The 13,692-nt window shown below is 34.9% G+C and overlaps 1 protein-coding gene across 8 annotated transcripts in view; it reads left to right on the top strand.

The window, feature by feature from the left end:
- Nucleotides 1-13,692, top strand: part of Zdhhc15 (zinc finger DHHC-type palmitoyltransferase 15) — a 231,964-nt gene that overhangs the window by 80,474 nt on the left and 137,798 nt on the right. The window lies entirely within an intron of this gene.

Raw genomic sequence — 13,692 nt, 5'->3', positions numbered from 1 at the left:
TAACAGTTTTGAATAAAATCTGTCTATAACAAATAGCAATCAAACCAGATTTAACTAAGATCCATCACAGTATAACAGTGTAAGTTATACAGGGCTTCACATAAAGTTAATAGGAAATTAAAGATGATTACTGTGCTATATCCTGATATTTTGGGGATGGTTTTCTGTACCCTCAGATCTAGTGCTTGTAAGGCAAACTGGGACAGAATAAGTTTTTATCTAAGCATAGTGGTGCAAGTAATATGAGTTTTGATTCCTGATACGCTATTAATAATATCTTCTGCTGTCTTTTTAAAGACTATTCCTCCCCTTTTACTCCCCTAGGGAATACTGTGCATTTTTGGATGTCACCAACACTATCAGTTGTAAAGGGAGGGGCATCCTGCTATTTACCTAAGTGGTTTCAAACCTTCTCCCTCCTGGACTTGATCTCTAGTTGTATTCCTTTACCTATTAAAGCCTGTCTTTCCAACCTATCTACAAATATTAGTCAAGTAGCCCCTATTACTCTCTGGTTCCTTGTCATATAGAGCATTGTTTTCTCATATTTAAGTTTTTTTCAGGTTAATTATATTTCCTATAAAGAGCATCTTGGTGAACACTACCTCCCAAATATATCTCTTTATGTCCACTGGTGCAGTGCCTGATATTGTATGGTTGCTGTTCTCAATCTCCTTTGTATTTACCTTTCCTCGATTAATGTTCTCAGGGTTGGGAACTGGGGACTGTTTTCTTGTTGTTTCTTCTTCTCATATTATTTGTTTCTTTCTTACAGGTGTATATAGAAGGATCCAGTATCTTTGTTGGTTATAATTCTTCTTCTTAAGTGTGCTGGCTAGAGGATCCTACCCACTGCAGGGTGCTATTGAGATGCAAATAGGGACAGCATATGCTGACCCCTCCCCTCCATGTCAGTCAACCTGCTCAGGCCTTAACTGCATCTGTGTTTGCAGGGTGTAGGGACTTGGTTTGGGATAACCTATTGGAGCATGACCCAGGCCAAGCCCATCCCACCAATCCCGTTTGAGAGGGGAGAAATTGACTGTAGTCACTGCTGCTGCTTGTTCTTGCCAGTCTGCCTGGCCCCAGAATGTCGTCTGTTAGAGCCCCTTTTTCTGTTGGAATGGTTTTATTCCCGGCACTCACCACAGGTCAATGTTTCCCCACCAACTCAGCTCTCCATTCGACTTGCCGAGCCTCAACCTCAGTGTGACTGCGTTTCCGGTGGTTCCAAGCTGTGGGATTTTGGGTGGCTCCGTAAGTCATGGCCAGGCTATGCAAGTACCAATGCTGCAGCAGGGGCACCAAGCCTTTAGCTGTTCCCAATAGTAGCACCAGGACTGTATGTTTGATTGGTTCTTCTCATATTAGTTTCTTTCTGGATCAAGAATATTCATCTCCCTCTATTTGGGACTCCTCATGCTGTTTTATTTTGAAATCTAAATTGACTATCTCTGGAATCCTCTGTAGCCTGCTATTATCTATCCACCATCTTTACCAGAACCTCCGTGTGCTGTGATTCTGATGGGCTTTCCTTTATATGTGGTTTGTTTCTTTTCCCTAACAGCTTTTAATATTGTATTCTTATGATGAATTTCTTATATGCTAATAATTATATTTCTGCATGTAGATTTATTTTGATTATGACTAATTAAAATTCTACGTGTTTCACTTACCTGTGTGAGGGTTTACTTTCCCTTGTTTGGGAAATTTTGTGCTATTGTTTCTGTAGTTTTTTATAGCATTTGTGTTGTCACCTTTTTTGTTTACACCTATCCATCTTATATTTTGTTCTTTGCATCATCTTCAACTGTCGAATTGTTATTTCCTGATTCCTTGTCATTTTAAAAGATCTCTCCTTTCTTATTTATTAGCTGCAATCTTGTCTTCAAGGTCTGAAAGTCTATCTTCACATTTATCCAGGTGATTTTGCCAGCTTTTAATGGAAATTTTGATTTCCTAGATATCTTTTTTAATCTCTTTCATGCATTCTGATTATTTCTTAGATTGTTCATTTAAGGTTTTCATAATTTGACAGTGCTTCTCTAACTATTACATATGTCTTTTTTAGATGTGCTTAGCATTTCTTTCATTACATTTATCATTTCTTCTTTTACCTGGGAAATTATTTCTGATCTGAGTTTCTTTACCGCTTTGTAGAGTTGTTTCTTTACTTCAGTTGCTATCATTTCAAAAGTTTCAGGTGTGTGGCATACACTTTCTTCTATGTTCATGTCTTCTAGGATTGTTTTGCATTGACTGGAGGTTTGAGATTGCATTTTGCTCTTTTTTTGTCATTTTTCTGTATCCCCTGTGGCAGCCAAATGCAAAGTCTCTGTTCTTTCCTGGGTTGAGGATGACTGTCCATACTGAAAGGAGTTTCCCCAGATGAATGGGCATCATTAGTCAGACCTATCCAGGTCCCTGGAGGCACTTGTAGGCTCCCCAAAAGGGGGAGTATGCTGGACAGACCTTCATCATTCCACATGTGGCTCACTGAAGCCCTCTGACTGCTTGGGGTCAATGAACAGGCCTCTCACGAACCCAAGTTGTACACAAATGCTACCCCCACTGCTTGAGGTTGCTGGGTAGTGCCTTGTAGCACTTCTTAGCAGTGTACTAAGGTTGACAACTAGGGGGCATTTTCTGTGCAGTCTTTCAGCTCAGGGTACACAGTGCATTGAAACTCCCTGGCTACCTGGGGTCACTGAGTGAGGCACTGCTAGGTGGAGTTCACTGTGCAGGCCTTCACCTTGGGCCAGTTGGTGTACAGTGGCTCCCCGGCTACTTGTGATCACTGGACAGTGTCCAACCAGGACCTGAACAACATACCAAAGCTCCGTCGATGTTTTGGATCCCTGGACAGAATCTTACTAGGTTCTGAGCAGAGTCCTAAGGCTTCACAGCTAGGTGGAGTATGCTGTGCAGGCCTTGAGCTCCTGCCACTCTTCAGAGAGATTTCCCAGCTACTTAGGGTCACTGAAGAGGGCTTGTCCAGGACCTGAGTGACATAGCAAAGCTCCTCAGCTATCAGGGGTTGCTGGGTGGGGCTCTACCAGATTCTGAGGAGAGTACCAAGGCTGCATGGCTAGGTGGAGTTCACTGTGCAGGGCTTCAGCTCGGGCCACTCAGCACACAGAGGCTCCTTGGCTACTTGGGATGGTAGATGGAGCCTGGAAGACTCCTTTTGGCTTCTCATATAGACCAGTTCTACTAGTGATAAACTCCCCTGGCTTTTGTTTATTTAGGAATATCTTATTTTCTTCATCAGTTTTGATGTATAGTGTTGCTGGCTATAGAAAACTACATTGGCAATATTTTTCCTTCAGCATTTTAAGGCATTTCCTTCTCATAAGGCGTCTATGGATTCTGAAGAGAAATCAGCTGATAGTCTGATTATTTCTTGTATTCAAAGAGGCACTTTTTTTCTTAAGCTTTCCAGATTTCTTTTTTGTGTTTGGCTTTTGATAGTATAATTGTCAGTTTGAATATTCTTCAGTTCATTGTCTCTGGAGTTTCTAATCCTGTGTACCCTGAGCTGAAACTTTTTGAATGTTTAGATTCATGTTTTCTATCAAATGAGAAAAATTTTCAGCCCATAATTTGTTTAAATATTTGTTCTGCTCTACTTTCCATATATATATATATATATATATATATATATATATATATACATATCTTTATATGTAGATAGATGTATACATATAATTAAGATTACTAGTACATTTAAGGTATGTGTAATTATCATGTTTGTCAAAGGGCATTTGTACCTGTACATAATATATTTTGGTTACTCCATTTTTTCCAATCTCCTCTGCTCCCTTCAATCCATCTTACCCTCTCTATTTACAAAGCTGTGTTTCCACTTTATCCTCCTTTTTTCATTTTTTTCTTTCTCCTTATTCTCCTTATTCCTGTCTCCTTTTGACCAATTTCTTCTCATTTCAATCTCTTGTACAATTTGGTACCTATTTACACTTTCAGTTTCTGGCAACAGTGAGATAATGCAATATTCACACATGTATATCTGATATATTTCACTTAAGATTATGGTCTTGAGGTCAATCCATTTAATAATAAATGCCTGAAGTTTATCCTTCTTTATGGTAGAGTAGTACTGCATTATTTTAAAAATACTGCATCTTAACCATTCATTGTTTTTTTGGCTTTGGGGTTGTTTGCAAGATTTAGCTATTGCAAACTGAGCTGCTAGAAGCATGGATGCATGTGTATTGCCATGGTATGATGCTTTTAATTCCTTTGGGATAATACCAATATGCGAAATAGCTTGATCAAATGGAATCTCTAGTCCTAAGTTTTGAGAAATCTTCATACTTATTTCCACAGTGGTTGTACCAGTCTACATTCCCACCGACAGGTGAAAATGGTTCCTTTTTTCCACAGTTCCACCAACATTTGTGGTTGGTTACATTTTTATGACAATCATTCTTACTGCAGTGAGATGGAATCTCAGTGTTGTTCTAATTTGCATCTCTCTCGTGACCCATGGTGTGGAACAATTTTCACATATTTATTAGTTATTTCTACTTCTTCATCTGCCATTTGTGTATTCATATCACATGCCCATTGTTGAACTGGGTCTTTGAATTTAGGGGATCTGATTTTTGTTTTGTTTTGTCTTTGTATGTTCTAGATATTAGTCCTTTGTCTGAGGAGAAACCAGCTGAATTTTTTCCCACTCTGGGTTATATTTTCACTCTGTTAGTGATTTATTTTGTCGTGTGAAAGCTTTTTAATAGGATGAGTTCCCAGTTATTCACTCTTTTATTATTTTATTATTTCCCTTGCCATCAGGGTTTTGTTCATGAATATTTTTCTTACACATATGTCTTCAAGAGTTCTGGCTATTCTCTCTTCCAGAAGATTTAGCATTTCTGCTTTAATAGTTAGGTATTTTGATCCATTTTGATTTCAATTTAGTGCTTGGTGATAGACACTGGTCCAGTTTTAGTCTTTGGAATATGAAATGTCAATTTTTCCATCATGGTTTATTAGATAGGCTATCTCTTCCAGTAAACATGTTTGGCTCCTTGTCAAAGATAAGATGGCTGAGTGTGTTTGGAGCTGTGACTGCATCTTTTAATGTGTTCCATTGATCCTCATGTGTTTTGTGTGTGTGTGTGTGTGTGTGTGTGTGTGTGTGTGTGTGTGTGTATACGCGTGTGTGTTTGCCAGTCCCATGTTGTTTTAAATCACGGTAGTTTTGTAGTATAATTTCAAGTCATGAAAAAAATGTAATGTCCCTTTACCTTGCCTTTGTTCCTGAGAATTGCGGGGGTTTTTTTGGCTCTGCTAGAGGGTTTCATATAAATTTTAGGAATGTTTTCCCTAGCTCAGTGTTTCTTCTATTCTCTAGAAGTCCATACATGTATCAAAATTTATTAATCTATTAAAGAAATATTGCTGTTAGTTCCCCTCAGTATCCTCCCCCTCACTTCAAACTTCAGTACTTTCAGTACTTCTGAAAGTACTTTTCCATGAATGACTCTAGTCGTACTGTCATGTTTGTATCAATGCCCCGCATCAATTCAAAACATTTACCTTTCATGATCCTTTTGACTTTAGGGAAGAGTAAGAAGTCATAGGTGCTAGCTCCAATGAACAAGGTGGGAGAAGACACAGTGTAATTTTTTTTTGTAAACCTGCCTGTTGGTTGGATGGCATTTGGTAGCAGCATTTAATGTATGTTTAATCACACTTTATAAAGACATTCATGAAAGAGGACTTCTAGAACTGCTTCAGAAAATTGCAAGAATGATGGAACAAGTATGATCAATGCATTGGGGAGTATTTTGAGGGAGATTAGTAGAGGATTTAAAAGTGTGTCTTTTGGTGTAATAATTTTTTTTAAAAAATTAGACATATACTATATATATATTTATCTCTCTATATACATGTATCTTCATTTTACTATGTATGTTACTACACTTGATTGTGTCCTAAACGTCTCATAGGCTCTATTTATTTTTATTCATTATTTTCACATTCTCTTCAGATTAATTTCAATTGACCTATCTTCATGACAAATGATTATTTCTGCCTGCTTAAAACTGCTACTGTACCCCTCTAAAATTTTTTATTTATTTTATTTTTTTCTTTATTTATTTGGTACTGAAAATTCTGCCTAAGGATTCACACTGTCCTGCATCACCAGCCCTTTTTAGGTTTCATACAAGGATTCACTAAATTGATAAGTTCCACAGGCAGGGGTCAGGCTTGCCATCCTCTTGCAATAGCTTTTTATGGTCCTTTTCACATCTAAAATTTTGTTTGTTTTTTGTTGTTTCTCTGTTTTCTGTGTCTTTATTTGTATTCTCTGCTTAGTGATACATAATTCTCTTGGATTCTTTTAGCTTTTTTCCACAGTTTTCTTTAGCTCCTCAAGAATATTTAAGAAAGTTGATTTAAACCTTTGTCTAAGTACATTGCCCAGGCTTCTTTATGAGCCATTTTTAGTGATTTTTTTCATGTTAACGGACCATACTGTTCAGTTTCTTTGCTTACAATTTTTTTGTTGTTGTTGAAAACCAGACACTGAATGTTATAAAGTCACAACTCTAGATATCAGATTCTCTTCTGGTGTTTGTTGTTGCTTCCTATTGTGAATTATTGTTTGAATGTTCTTTGATAAGAAAAATGTAGCACTTTTTCTCATGTATATTTTAAAAACTATATTCTTTGTCATGTGTGTACTCTGAATTCTCTGTTCTTTGAAGATGAGGTGAGCTAGTGATTTCACAGAGATTTTGTGAATGCCTCAGTTAAAAAATAATGAAAAAGAGGAAAAATATAATCTCTCAGACTTGTAGATTAGCTCTGTGTCAGAGTACTTTTTCAACTGTCAACCAAGTGGATTACTATTGTGTCTTATCATTCTCAGGTTGTACAGGACCTAAATTTCAGGTAAAGTTGATGGATTAGAGTCTTTTTAGAGTTTTCCGAGCATGTGTACTATCCTGGTTATCTGCATGTCTTCTTAATTCTGTGATACATATGATAGCACTTAAATACAATAATTTCCCCATCTCCTTTGTTAAATTCCTTTACCTAGTTTTTTGTTCTGTCATTCATTGTCAAATGATGATCATTGCTCCAGGTTGCCATGCCTCTAAATACTTCTGGAGAAACCACCCAAGAATGTGGTCCAACCCTGGAAATATCAGTCAGACAAAACACATGGAAGTTTTTGCATTGTTCCTTGAGAGAGTTACCAGAAGATTTAGTCTCACAACCACAATTCTTTGAGAATAGGATTCATATTGCTTTTTCTGGCATTAGAAACCAGCACCTAGCAGAAATAGAAACAGTACCCATTGTGTTTCTATATTAAAACACACTTGTTTAGTATGCAGAAAGACAAGTCTTTCTGTGATTTTTCATCAAGTATCTCATGCTGCTAAGAAAGTAGTACTCTGTCTTTACTCAGGGACGTGTTTATCTATAAATCATGTTCATCTCTATGTGTTTATTGTGATACAGAATAGAATACATAATCTATATTTTTAATGAGGCTGGTTCCTGTGCATTTCATTGTGCATTTGACGCAGTACATTGCTAATGAAGTAGGAAAACAAGACAGAAATACACAGGGTTTCCTTACCAAGAATATACTAAAAGCACCTCCAAGTTAGTTTGCTCGGTTGCCATGGGTTCCCACCCTCCCAGATATATGTATTCTAATGAAGGACACCAATGAAGGATCTATCGTGGACAACACTGACTAGAGCTGTTTACTTGTTCTGTACACTGACTGCAAAAGAATAAGTAGTGTGAGTAGATCTCAGCATAAAGTCATGAGTAAGCCATAACAACAGCCCTAAATTTGTAGCCTATTTCTTTGTGTGTTCTACTGCAAATATTTTTTTTACTGAATTTTTAAAATAAGTCATCAAGTCCAAAAAGAGAAAAGTCAGTGCCTCCAAGAATCAGCGATGCTGGGACTGGGAGGAGGCAACAAGAAGCTGACGAGCTAGTATTTCTGATAAGCAGTGTAAACCATGCAGAGTCCAGAAAGAGAAAAGTTAACTCAGTGCCTTCCATGAGAATCAACGCAACCCACTACACTCGTGCAAGCAAACGGCTGGTTCTGAGGACACGCTGAGTTCACCGCAATGGAGATACAAAAAGCAACTAAATGCTTGTATTGCTTGGTTGATTTTGCAGGCCTGGGGCCAGCAGTCTGAGCATCTATTGGGAGGATGACCGCATGCAGTATAACAAACATGGGGGATTTCCTTCTGTCTTTAAAGTCCAATATTGTTCTCACTGTTTTGTTTTGTTCTGATTGTTTGCTTTATTCAGTGTTCTGTTTTGATTGGTTTCCTCCTGTTTTGTTTTGTTTTGTTTTGTTTTGATTTTGCTATACCTGATGGAATAGACAACTATTGTGAAGATAACAAGATATATTATGGTAGCTATTGTTGTTTTCCTAGTACTCTGTCTTGAAATTTTATAGTAGCTTCACTGTTTTGTTTTGATTGGCTTTGTTATGTTTTATTTTGTTGGCTTTTATTATCTTTAAAATAAAAAAAAAATTACAAAAAAAAGTAAAAAAAAAAAAAAAAAAGAAAGAAACCAGCACCAAGATTATAAAGGTGCCATCCTCATAGAACCTCTGGATATGGGATTTGGAGGATCATATGGAGTCAATTTTAAATGTTGTAGCATTCTCTCAGTTTATATAAAGCAATAGAACTTTTACCAAATCTCTACTTAGACAGTTTTAAGTTTTTACCAGATTCCTGTGTTCAGCAGAAGTTGACTTAGTTTTGTCAGCTCATTCCCTGCACTTAGGTAGAAATTGAATTCCAGAATTCCCTGCCATTTTTGATTACAGTAGTATGCATTCTGAGATTTAAAATTAACATTCTAGGAATTAATTCTGTTCAAAAAGCAGAAACTCTTCAAGGGAATAAGAAGAGAAAACAGAAAATAACAAAAAGCCAGAAGGACCATTTCCTAGAAACTAACTTTCTATAGAAGTAAAAGCTATCCATTCAAGCCTATGTGAATTACACTACATATTACCACATCTAATATAGTTTTACATAAGTCATTCATATGTATCACACATGACTAACAAGATATAACACCAAACTTCTAATATACATCCAGTAATTTTTAACTCTGGATAAAATTAGAATCTCTTGCTGAATTTTTAAAATACAAATTCCTGTACCTATATTCAGAGATTTATGTGAAGAGGTCCCTGAAATTCACAATTATCCTGCCCCCTAAGGAATTATTAGGATCATTGAGTTTTAAGAGTAACTGAATCAAAAAAATTAATAACTAGTATCTATAATCCAGAGATGTAAATACAGACTGGATTCCTTCCAACAAGCCAAGTATAATCAGCTTTGTACTGAGAGAATGCTACAACATTTATAGCAAAGTGTAATTAGAAATGCATCTCAGGTCCCTAAGTGAAACTATATTCCCTCTCTCAGTCTACTATCTAAGAAATATCTAAGGGAAAACTGGAAATCAGCCATTAATTTTGATACTAAATAAATTATTTTAAAACTATCATATGTAACAGGAATCTACAATTTTTATAATCATACTTATTTTTTTCCTAGATTCATTGTAAAAACCTAAACTTCTGAACAATTCACCTTTCTCAAAACAGTAATAGTTTTGTGCAGATTATGTGCTAGGCATTCAAGTATTTAACAATTCTATTGTAACTTAAGAATTATAACAACCTGATAGCATAAATAATTTTATCCTCATACAGGTGGAAACTGGGGTACAGACTGATTAGCTGGCTTGCCAAAGGTCAAGGAATTAGTGTCAGACCAAAAAGATAAGTTTATACTAACTATGTGCTTCATATTAATATGATAAACTCCCTTACCATTCATGTCAGTAATTTAAAGAGACTTCCATATTGTGAAGAATCACTTATCACATTGGATTCCTACCATTTTGAACTTCCTGCTGTCCTTTTACAAACACTTTTGTATTATAATAATTCAATAGGCACTAGCCCTACATGTCTAATAAGTACTTCAAATATAGCATGTGAATTGAGATGTTCTTAAAGCATAAAATACACACTACCATTTGAAAACTTCTTACAAAAAGAATAAAACAAGACTCAACAACTTATGTATGGATACTATGTTGCAATTGTTTTTATATATTTGGGTTTTTTTCAGTTTTTATAAATATCTCTACTAGAAATTTTAAATGACCTGGCCTCATTATGTTTCTATTTCAAAGCATTGCTGTAGCACTACTTTCATGTCTTTTCTAGTATATCGGTTCATCATATTCATTGTGGTACAGATTATGTTTATTCTACTTGTACCCTTCTCTGAAAATACAATATGCATCTACTTAAAAGAATTCATAAAAGAAGTTCATGACATATGATTTGGTTTTAACCCAGTTTTCTATGTATTGTTTTGCATCCTCCAACTTTGCATAATTTTCTTCATACTTCATTGCAAAGAATCAGTAAATAAATGAGAGGAAAAGATGAAAGACAATGCAAAAAACTGATGATAGTTCTAGTCAAATATATTCCCACTAGTAACTGAAATTTTAAGAAATAGAAAAATGTAATTGCATATATCACCATATTACTTTATAATCATGAATGGCAAGTTACCCCTAGAATTGGTTAAATGTGCCCTTACCCAAAAGATTCATATTAAAGGATTCATTTTCTAAAAGTTCGGTATGACTTTTTACACTTTCATTTTAAATATGATTAAAGTATCTTAGCCTCTTCCTTTAACGTTGTAAAAGGCAGTACATTATTCAAAACATAAAAGGAAGGAAAATCCACTAATGCCACATCTTTTAGAAAAAGGCTTTTTTTTTTTTTTTTTTTTTTTTTTTTGTCTTTTTCGTTTTTATCGGTACTGGGGACCGAACTCACGACTGCCTGCTTGCAAGGCAGGTGCTTATGCCGCTGAGCTAAATCCCCAGCCCCAAAAAAGGCATTTTTCTTTTTCAGAAGTACATAATTTTCTTCCAACATGGAGTTTTGCAAAAAAATATTTTTCCCTTTGACTTATTGAATTCTTACAGAATTTCTTGAGGTGAAAAGACTTTAAAAGTAAGTCTACTGCAAAAGTAATGTCTGAAAGTCCTCCACAATATTTTCAAGCATTCATATTGGGAAAGTTACTCCTTCCCAAAGCTGGTGATCATTCTCACCATCTTCCTCCTATTCTTCCTCAGTATTATCTTTTCTTATATTGAACTAAAATTTGTTGACTTCAAGATTTTATCCATTGATTGTGTCTCTGTTCTTAGATCATATAAATCAATCCCACTTACATGCAAGAGTTCTTTTTTTATTTTATTTAAGGAGGAAAAAAAACAGAGAAAGGCTACAAGTTATACAGATTTACAGAAAAAAATAAACAGTAGGAAATCACTAGTTAATGGATTACATATTGTCATCTTAAAAATAATTGTTCAAGTCACAAAATTATAGCATGTAAAGTGGACATTCCAACAGTGAGACTGCAAACAGTTCTGTTCAATGATCCAATAAAACTCAGTGATATCATTTTCTATCTTATACACTTAAATATACATGCAGTTATATCGTTTAGAGCACTTTCTTTTCCTCTCTTTTGTACAATGACAATTACACATTTTGGGTTTTGTTGCTCCCACAGTCCTTATTACTTTTTTGGCAGGGAGTAGAACCAAATGTGACATAATAGAACAGAGTCAATCAAATCAAAAGGGTGGTCATAATAGATAATGTAAAAGCATAATACAAGGTGATCAATAATGGTTACCATAATGCCTCCCGCTATCTCTAATAGAATTGCCTATATCATCAGTTATAATAAAATTGAACAAAACAGTAAAGAACAAAACCGTCAATGGTTTCCCATACCTGGAGAATTCACTGCCTCACATTCACATATTTTTTCATCCCAGTATCTAAAAGTACTGTAGCAAAGCGCCAAGCAAATGGGAGTTAGGATTTCCCTTCTTTTTAAAAAAATGTTTAAAGTGGTATAAGCAGTATGCACATGTATAAAAATTTTTTGTACTCCAATAATATGTGCAACTTTGTGATGTGTCAATTAAAAATAATAAATAAAAGCAAGTGTTCAGGCTAAGATAGAAGGAGGTATACAAAAGAGCAGCTAATTTTATTAAGATTGGTGTCCAAACATTTCTCTCTCTGTTTTAAAGACATTCTAGTAGCCCAATTCAAGGCATCATTAAAACTGATTCAGTCATGCAACATGCTTGTGAAAAATCATAAAAATCTAAGCCAACATATTGATCCTTCTTATTCACACTCTTATTTATTTGTCAGAATATGTGCCTTTGTGTGCATTCAGAACTAGAATTCTTTAAAAAAAAAGTCATAAGATCTATGGGAGCAATAAAACCCAAAATGTATAAATTTTGTTGTAATAAAGAGAGGGAAAAAAAAGTGCCCTAAAGGATACAACAGCGAATGTGTTTAGGTGTGTTAAATAGCTGACCATATTAATGTTTTTGATTGGATCACTGAACACAACTGTTTGCAGTCTCACTGTTTGAATGTTCACTTTGTAAGCTTTGATCCTGTGACCTGAACCACTGTCTCTAAGATGATAGTGTATAATCTATTTACTAGTGATATCTTACTGGTTTTTTTTTTTTGTAGTTCTGAATTACTTGTTCCTTTGCAGTGTTTTGTTTTGTTCTGTTTTTTTTCTCTTTTTCTTTTAAATAAAATTTAAAAAATATATAAAAGGACTTGGTACCAGTCTCTATGCTAGTGTATTAGAAAATAGAAAAAAAAATCATGTGGTCATATTTTTAGCACAAAATATAGTTCTTTTAAAAATGTTCATTCAAATGATCATTTAAAAAATAACTATTTGAAACTCTCTAAAGTATTTCTAACATATAAAGACAGAGTATGACTAGTGAAGGACCTGAAAGAATAGCACCTAGAACATAGTTTTCATTCACTGATTATTTTCCACATTTTTTGACCTTTTATTGTTCATTGTCACGTATAAAAACAATCTTAATTTAACAGCTTCTCTTTTTTATTTAAAGAGAAAAATGAAAGGGAAAAAACAAAGTAGTAAAAGGGTACAAGTAATACAGAATTTCAAGAAAAAAAATATAGTAAAAAATCACTAGTTAATAGATTACATATTGTCATCTTAGAAACAGTTGTCCAAATTACAAAATTAAAGCACACAAAGTGGACATTCATACAGTGAGATTGCAGACAGTTCTGTCCAATGATTCAACAAAAACTCAGTAACATGTTTTTCTATCCTACACACTTAAATATACATGCAACGGCTTCTCAGGATTCAGACCTATGTCTTGTAATCGCTGTTTAACTTAGCACCTAGTAAAAGTAAACACAGATTGTGGTGCTGAATAAAGACAGGTAAGACTCATGAATAAATGGCATTCTGAACAAAGGTAATGAATAGCTCACATTAAGCTGGCAAGGAAAGTTTAAGAGAGGTAAACACATTATGTGGCAAAAAATTCTGGAATCTAGACTTTAATCCCAAATGCACCATTAACTAGATCTGTGATATTAAGCAAATCATTTGATACTGATCCAGATATCCCCCCAATTTGTAAAATAAGCCTGATAATCACTAAGGCTTATTCTACTTCTGACATTTTGTAAAATCTTAGTTGAGATATACTAACAATAGTTATGCA

The sequence above is a fragment of the Cavia porcellus genome, unplaced genomic scaffold, assembly GCF_034190915.1.
Source record: "Cavia porcellus strain 051 isolate PalLab524CR breed Dunkin Hartley unplaced genomic scaffold, mCavPor4.1 scaffold_3, whole genome shotgun sequence".
Taxonomy (NCBI): Eukaryota; Metazoa; Chordata; class Mammalia; order Rodentia; family Caviidae; genus Cavia; species Cavia porcellus.
This window is presented reverse-complemented; position numbering and strand designations above follow the sequence as displayed.